The 7780-nt window shown below is 48.4% G+C and overlaps 1 non-coding gene across 1 annotated transcript; it reads right to left on the reverse strand.

Annotated features, from left to right (window-relative positions):
- Window positions 1-5108: 5108 nt before the first annotated feature.
- Window positions 5109-5182, reverse strand: TRNAT-AGU (transfer RNA threonine (anticodon AGU)). Its single transcript has one exon. It is a non-coding gene; the product is annotated as a tRNA-Thr (tRNA).
- Between the last annotated feature and the right edge of the window lie 2598 nt (window positions 5183-7780).

Genomic DNA, 7780 nt, shown 5'->3' on the forward strand with positions numbered 1-7780 from the left:
CGCGGCTTCCAAGGGGCCACAGCCATGGTTAAGAGGGCACAGTGTGAAAAGTTTGGGGACCACTGGTTTGGGATGATGTCCGCAATCACTTCTATGCAGTCCAATAAAAGCTATTCCTCACCCACCTACCCCTCCATCAAGATGGACTAGGTATGTTCTGCTGCCCTTCACTCATACAGGAAGGATAATAACATTTCATTCCACTCAATCCTAAAGTGATTTGTAACCCAACACCAGCCAAAACTGGTCATTTTGGGGAAGCAGCCCCATCATGCTGCATATGTAGGCAGAGTAGGTGTGTCTATGCAAACACGGTCTGTTCCTGAAGCCTTTCCCACAGCTTCTCACTAGATGTGAGGGGGGAGCATATTCAGCCCCTGCTTCCTCTTAGTATTTAAAAACTCCATATTGTCCCTATCACTGCCGGCCTTAGATTTCTCCTCCTGTCCTGTTTTTAACAGTTCAGATGAGGTGGCCGTGTGGTTAAGGTGATGGACTGCTAATCCATTATCCTCTGCACACATGGGTTCAAATTTAATCCTCATCAGACGCATTTAGTTTTCACCTCTCCTTTATAGACAACCATCTCCCCCTTTGGTACAATAACAGACCCAACAATGTTGCTTCTTGCAAACAAAAACCTTCTCAGAAACTCAGACCGCTCCCCTTGCTTTAAATTAAATGTCTAAATCCCAGATTTCTAAAAAAAAATTTCTCTAGTCCTGTATTTCTTAGTCTTTATCTCAAAAGGTAACATCCTCATCATCTCCCCCAAACACCCTGGGACTTGCCCAAATAATTAAAAGACCTCCATCCTGAGCAAGGCCACAACCGTGGACCAGAGCTAGTGTCCAGGCCAAGCTGTTCTGAAGGAGGAAACTCAAACATTTTCTACCTGCTTCCCTTGGCAAGGTCTGACTGAGAAAACAAAATTCCCCAGACTGAAAATTTTCTCCTGAAAAGCCAATACTAGTGTGTTTGGGGACTTTTATTTGAATGTATTATTATTATTCTCTTCTGATTTATCTCAGTTCAGTGTTTGTCCTCCAGATGTGTTTACAGGTATTGAGTTGTGGGGGAAGGAGGCCAATTCATAATGTCTCTACCCCCCTTTCATAGTTTCTTCCAACTTTCTAGGAAATACCTTTGCTATGACGTGAGTCAAGCAATGTCCATTGTTGCTGGGCTATCTCGGAGAAGTCTGCATTGTACATGGTTCCTGGGATAGTCCTTGGGAGTGTGGATACCTTCAATGGGCCAGCAGCCAGTCTGGCTCCTCCATTGTCACACCTGAAAGGCTGGTGGGGGGCATTTCCCAATCTTATAACATATTTCAGTAAGGCACACAGAGCAAAACTTTATAACTTCCCAACCAATGCGAGCACACACAATCCAACATGATATTAATGTTCAACAGATCAAGACTTTTGAAATGATAGCTCACAAGGCAGACTTCGTACAAACCATGTTATCATTATATGAGAGTGGTGAATATGGGGCTACCAGGGTGCTGCTTTGAGCACAGCGTGTCACACCTGGGCTTCCATTGCAATGGAGACGTACCCTTAGAGTCCATCCCTCCTGGGATAAATGTGGCAGCATGGCTGGCCTGGGTCATCTGACTTGAACTCATGGAGCTAAAGCTGAGAGGCTAAAAACTGTGGTGCAGATATTTGTGTTCACACTGAAGCCTGGGTTCAGAAACCCTCACCACTTGTGGGGCCTCAGAGGTTAGGCTCAAGTCCATATGTCTGCACTGTAATTTTATAGTCTTGCAGTCCAAGTCCCATAACCCTGAGTCAGCTGACCTGGGCTTTCAGACAGGTGCCCTGAGTGTTTTAATCACAGTGTAGACATAACGTTAGGCTTTGTCTCCATTGCAACGAAACACCCACGGTTGGTCTTTGTCACATAAATCAGGATCATGCAGCTAGGTCTGGAGTAAAGTTGCAGTGTACGTGTCACAGCTCAGGCTCAGTACCCTGCTCTAGGAGCCCAGAAGGTTGCAAAGGAGTTTAGCAAGTGGAAATGGTAAAACTGCAGTCAAGTATTACCCTGGACTCAATGGCATTTCTCCATTGATCTTTCTGCGTTGGGGTAGGGACAATAGCACGTCCTGCTGCATTTGTTATTTCAAAGGATGGTTTAGGATTTTCATTCTCAGACACTGGACACAAAGTAGGTCTCAACCCTGGGTGTAAACTAAATGAGCCGCTCACAGATTTTGGGAGCCACAATGGGCATTTGGTGTGAGAGCTCAGACCTGCCCCTGCCCCTGCCCCTGCCCCAGAGGGTGGGGGTCATCCTTGAGGGGACTGGACCATTGACCTATCAGCTCTTAACATCTAAACTTTCAGGAACTCTATTATCAGTGCCTGTGAATGTAATTTAAACCATAAGAAAAACCATACTGGGTTCGACCAAAGGTCCATCTAGCTCTGAATCTTGTCTTCTGACAGTAGCCAATGCCAGGTGCCCCAAAAGCCACTCCCCAAGGCACCACTGGGAGTCGAACCCAGGATTGCCTGGTTTAGGAAACAAGGGCTTTAGCCAGCTAAGGAACGCAAATGTGAATTTTGTCTGAATGGGCCACTGACAAAAGCATCCCCGACAGAAAAGCAACAGGCTAAAAAGAAACCTAGCAGCTGTAGCAGTAGTTCAGTTGGGTGAGTGCTAAGCTAAAGGTCTGTGGTTCAATCCCAAGCTCTGGCAGGCTCTTCTTTCTCCCTCCCTTTGTGCAGGGCTGGGCTGTTTTCTGACAGTGCAGCAGTTCCTTTAACTGCCACAAACCCCTCATTTCAGGCTATGCAGCAGGAAAAGACAGCATGGGCTTCTGCACTGAGCTGGCCCACCTGCCCTTTCATTCTTCTCTTGTTCTTCGTCAGCAAGGGGAAGAAAAAGCAGCTTTCCTTCAAGCAAGGTTCAGAAGGGCGACGTCAGGATGACTTCCTGAGCACCAGCTCCAGTCCTCTGCTCTGCCAGCTGAGCTATTGGAGGGCTGCCACCACTCGCTCTACGTTTCCCCATCAGTGTGTGCCAGGGTGAGCACAAGCTAAGCAGACAGAGTTTCTGTAGTGTAGTGGTTATCACATGTGCCCAGTATACAAAAGGTCCCTCGTTCAGAAACAGGCTGGCTTCTTCTCAAATCCCCTTGCTGTCCAGGAAAGCGCTCCTCCTTCTGCTATTGGCCTGTCCCTGAGATAACTCCAACCCCTGCATGACAGAGGGTGCTGATGTAAATGGAGAAAACACCTTGGTGTCAGTCTGGAGAACCTAGAGCAGTTAGGTGTGTCACCTTTTGGAGGCTTGTGGCTTGGCCTCCTCTCCCCTTGGAGGTTGGCCTATAGATTGATGGCTTTAGAGGTGGGGGCTGGGCTGGCTGTGAGCAACTGGGATCCAGGAAACCCCCACCTGCCCTTCTGAGGGCCGAACCTATGGAGGCGTGGTTCCCTTCTGGGAGATAGAACCCTTTACCTGCCTCTTGACATCTCAGAGATGGCTACTTGTAGGTGAGGAGAAGTGGAGTTTTGGGGGGAAGGAAAAGAAGCAATGGTGAGGCTGAGTGGGCTCCTTTCTGGCTGAGATTGTGGGCTGCGGGGGGTCTGGCAGTTGCCTGAAAGCCATAAGTGGACTTGGTGCAGTGAAAACTGCTGCTTCATTCTGGCCGACCTGGGGGCGGCACTGATGACTTGGAAGTGGGGGCAGAGGGCTGGCTGTGTGCAAATGGGATCCAGGAAGCCCCAGCCTGCCTCACCAGGGTCCGAGTCTTCTTCTCTCCTGCCACGGGGAGCCCGGTCTTAAGCCTGCCCAGCATGTGCTGCAGCTCAAGAATTAAGCCTTTCTGTGGGGCCTGTGCTGGAGCTGACCATGGACCCCTGTGCAGTACTGCTGGGGGAAATCACAACTGCAAATAATTCTGGCCACAAGATCAAGCCATTGGGTCGAATGGGGCAAGCTGGAGGCCTGGAGACTTAGTCCCCAGGGCTAGCAGGTCAAGCCTTTTTCCCACATGTGGGGGAGGCAGCCGCTGTGGTTCACCCTTCCTGCGGTATAATCCAGGGGTGCAAGGCTGCAGAGCTGGGGGGAATTGGCGGGAGGCTCTCTATCATTAGTTTTATGAGTGGCTGGGAGAAGCATTCATTTAACTCAGTTGGATGTGCCCCGATCTGTGGATGTCTGTGTAAGTGAAATATGTGCCAGAGATTTGCAGCCTGTCACAGCATCACAGTGTGAGAGGGAATCCAAGCCGTGGGACACAGGGCTCAGGGGTCCCTCTGTTCAGGTTTCATCCTGTAGATCTCATCACAGATTTTCAACTATCACAGTGGATGTTCACTGAGACAGAGAGAGAGATGCCAAATGGTGATCTCCAGGGCCTGCGGACATCAAGCTATAAGGAATTCTGCACACAGAGAGGACCCTGCTAGTGGAAAATGCCTTTGGAAAAGCCCCTTCTGTCACCAGCTGTGGTCCTACAGTGTTCAGTGCTCTGCATTGTGGCCTCAAGAGCCATGGATGCAAGTTGAGTTACGATGACCTTTTCCTTGTCCCCATGTTTCTTAGGTGCCTCCTTCTGACACTTGTCAGAAAAAACGACCAGTTTCTTTTGGAAGCATCTGCACTGCAAGGCAAAGGCAGTCTTCTCTGCTTCCTCAAAAGATTGACCAAAAGGTGGGAAGAGCAGACATATTTGGCAAGGCACCACTGGGTGCTATATCTCTAACCTCCACTTTACCTGGCAGGTGCCTTGGCCAGCTTAGCCACAGTGCTGCTCTCTGGGACTTTTCTCTCAGCTGCTCCATTCCTTATCAGTGACAATCAAAAGGAAGGTGACATGGCCTCTGTGTGTGGACATCCCCAGCGAACCCCAAGGACGTGCGGCACAGGCTCTCGTGTTGCAGCAATTGCAGTTGAAGCAATCGCCAGGCTAATGCCAGTCACAGCAGCCTTTTCATCAGCTCCAGGCTTGTGATTTGATTCTTTCCAATGCTTCTCTCCAAAGAAGCCTTTTCCTTAGCAAGCAGTTACTTGGATACCAAGGGAGGTCTCTTCTGTTTCCTAGAAAGACACAGGAAAATGTGAGCAGAGGAGACAAAAGCCATACAACAAGGCACCACTGGGAGTTGAACCCAGGATCTCCTGTTTACTAGACAGGTGTTTTAGCCAGCTAAGCCATAGTGCCTGCCTCAAGAAAGTGTTTACAACTGTTCCATTTGATGGTCCAGGACAAATCCTGCAAATTCCAAAGTACAGACCTTCCCCATTTCCCTCAAGCCTTGTAGACTTTGAGGTGTCTGGCTCTCTGTGTACAGAAAGCCACAGCTGAGTTTACAGAGGGCTTCTAACATGTGCTTCTCCCACCAGCCACTGTGATCATATACTGATTAGTGATCTGTGTTTCAGTCACAGCAATCTTGGCTCAGTTCTGAGTCATGGTAACCTTTCCTTCAGCTCTAGACTTCTCATTTGCCACTTTCCAAGTGTGGTGGGGTGACTGCCCCAAACAATCAGGAAAAAAATTAAGGCAGCCTTGCAGAGGCGGTGCAGAACCCAGCCTGTCAGGAAAGGGCTTATTGGGAGAGCCAATCAGGAGAAGGCTTGCTGGTGTAGCCCATATATAAAGGACTGCTCAGCACAGCAAGTTAGTCACTCCTTGGAGTTTGAGGAGGGAGGATTTGCTGCCTGAAGGAAGGAGAAGGAGAAGGAGAAGGAGAAGGAGGGGTACCATGATCAGAGTAGTGCTGGGTGGGTAAGGGGAGCATGAGTGACCTCCTGGCTGATTACTGCCGGACTAAGGCCCTTATACAAAGATGGAGGAAGGTGCTAGGTCTGTGGGGAAGTGGTCCAGGGAAACAGATGGTGGGGGTTGGAGGTGCACCCCTTTTGCCTCAGTCGCCACTGACACAGGTGGCTACAAACTGGACTGCAGCTGGCCACTGAGGCAAGTGTCTGGGTGAAGGACAGCTGCCCCCTGGAAGCGGGGAGAGAACTGAGTGGGGCACAGCCAGAGGGCTCTGTCCATAAGAGGACATTGAAGTCCTGAGAGCGACATGGGTCCTAATGATAGAACAGAAGGCAGCCAGATGCCACTGGATGAAGGTGCACTGGTGGAGCAGACCTAATTGGCAGGACGGCCAACAGGAGGCACTGCAGTGGCGAGACATGCCCCCTGGCACCAAGACTCAGCCGCAAGGAAGGCTCTCTCTGTCTTGAACCACCACTTAGAAGGATTCTGATGACAGGTCTTTTCTTTCTTATGAAGAGATACGAAAAAGGAGCCAAAAGACACATTAGGTTCAGCAAGGAAGAACTGTCAGGCCAAGCCAAGATTTCCTGGTTACTAGGAAGGCTCTTCAATCAGCTCTTCCCAAAGACCACTATCCAGAGGCCTTTTAACAGTTACTGCAGATGTTCACCACAAAACAGGCAAAGAGATGCCAAAATAGAGTTCTCCACTGCCTGCAGCCATCAAGCTACCAGGAGTTCTGTGCACAGAGAGGCCCCTGCTGGTGAAAAAAGGCTTTGGTAGAGACTCTTCTGACTCCAGCCGTGATCATATAGCGTTTAGCACTCTGTGTTGTGGCTTCAGCATCCACAGATGCAAGTTCAATTAGGAGATCTTTTTCTTGTCTCCACATTTGCCTAGTGACTCCTTTCAACACTTGTCACCAAAAAGACATGTTTCTTTTGCAAGCAATGTACAGCTAGGCAAAGGCAGTCTTCTCCATTTCCTCAAAAGATCACCAAGCTGTGGGGAGAGGAGGCACATTCAGCCAGGCACCACTGGGTGCTGGATGCTGAATCTTCTCTTTATTCAGCAGCTGTCTGTGAAGGAGATAAATCTACACCATGTAGAGGTCAATAAAAGGAGAGTCACCTTGCTTGTTAGGCTCAGAGACACTGTCAATCAATTGATTACAATAGAATACATAGGTTTTTCATGGGTGGGGGAAAGTGACAGGGTAGGCAGTTCCACACCCCGAGATAGGTTTTGCAGCAAGACAAGATAGCACATTAGCCAGTGGCTAGCAGGTTACATAATGTCTCCGCCTATAGTCTCAAGTTAGCAGGTTAACATTTACTGAATACTTTGATAAAATGTTATTAGTATAAAATATCTATGTTGAATTCTGATTTGAGGTCCATAGGAATGGAGCAACTCTTTTTCATGGTCCAACAGGTACATTCGTAGGTGTTAAAGCAAAGAAACAGTGAAAGTATATGGCAATAAAGATTGTTTTCTGTCTGTCTAAAGGCAAGGCATTGGTCCCTTGGAAGGGAGGTGGAAGGATGCCATATTTTATACTGACATGTGCCAACTTTTCATAAATTCAAGGTTGGATCTCTGGGAAGAACGTCTCCCTACAGAATAATCAAACACAATAGGAACAGGGATTCTTTGTTCAATCTGCAACTTTGAATAAGACATGATTACTTAGTTCTTAGCTCCAACTCCTGGCAATTTGCTGACCAGGCCTATCTTAGCAAGCAAGGCTTTCCATTTACCCCAGCTTTCTCTTAGCTGATCACTATTTGCTAGGTCTCTGCTCCCTTGACCATATTCTGGACTTTGGGTCTGGAAAAGAGCTGGCACAATCCATAGACCAGGTTGTTATATAAACTGCACATGGATTTTAACCCTTCATACTCTGTAATGGCAAAGTTTTTGGTTCAGGTTTGTAGCAGTGATGGAATAAACTGCATGTTCAGATCAAGTCTCTGGAGAACATCCACAGCTGGGATGGGTCATTCAGTCCTTAGTAGAGAGCTTTAGTCTGTA

Source organism: Gopherus flavomarginatus, unplaced genomic scaffold (assembly GCF_025201925.1).
Source record: "Gopherus flavomarginatus isolate rGopFla2 unplaced genomic scaffold, rGopFla2.mat.asm mat_scaffold_83_arrow_ctg1, whole genome shotgun sequence".
In the NCBI taxonomy this organism is placed as follows: domain Eukaryota; kingdom Metazoa; phylum Chordata; order Testudines; family Testudinidae; genus Gopherus; species Gopherus flavomarginatus.